The following is a 387-nucleotide window of genomic DNA, read 5'->3' on the forward strand; positions in this document are numbered from 1 at the left end:
CTGTACAGAGGGTTACAATCACATGAGATAATTGTTTTTATTTGCCACAAAAGGCTTTCTTCCTTCCTTCCTTCTTTCTTTCTCTTTCTTTTTTTTGTTTTGGCAGTCCTGGTGCTTGAAGTCAAGGCCTGGGCACTGTCCCTGAGCTGTTTTGCTCAAAGCTAATGCTCTATCACTTTGAACCACAGTGTCAGTTCTGATTTTCTGGTGGTTAATTAGAAATAAGAGTCTCAGGGACTATTTTACCCAGGCTGGCTTCAAACTGTGATCCACAGATTTCAGCCTCCTAAGCAGCTGGGGTTATAGGCATGAGCCTCCAGCAACCAGCAGCAGCAGTTGCTGTTGCTGCTTCCTCCTCCTTGTCCTCCTCCTCCTCTTTCTTTCTTT

General features: G+C 44.7%; 1 protein-coding gene across 2 annotated transcripts in view; it reads right to left on the bottom strand.

The window, feature by feature from the left end:
* Nucb2 (nucleobindin 2) overlaps positions 1–387 on the bottom strand; it is a 50,472-nt gene that overhangs the window by 31,437 nt on the left and 18,648 nt on the right. The window lies entirely within an intron of this gene.

The sequence above is a fragment of the Dipodomys ordii genome, unplaced genomic scaffold (assembly GCF_000151885.1).
Source record: "Dipodomys ordii isolate 6190 unplaced genomic scaffold, Dord_2.0 Scaffold183, whole genome shotgun sequence".
Lineage (NCBI taxonomy): Eukaryota > Metazoa > Chordata > Mammalia > Rodentia > Heteromyidae > Dipodomys > Dipodomys ordii.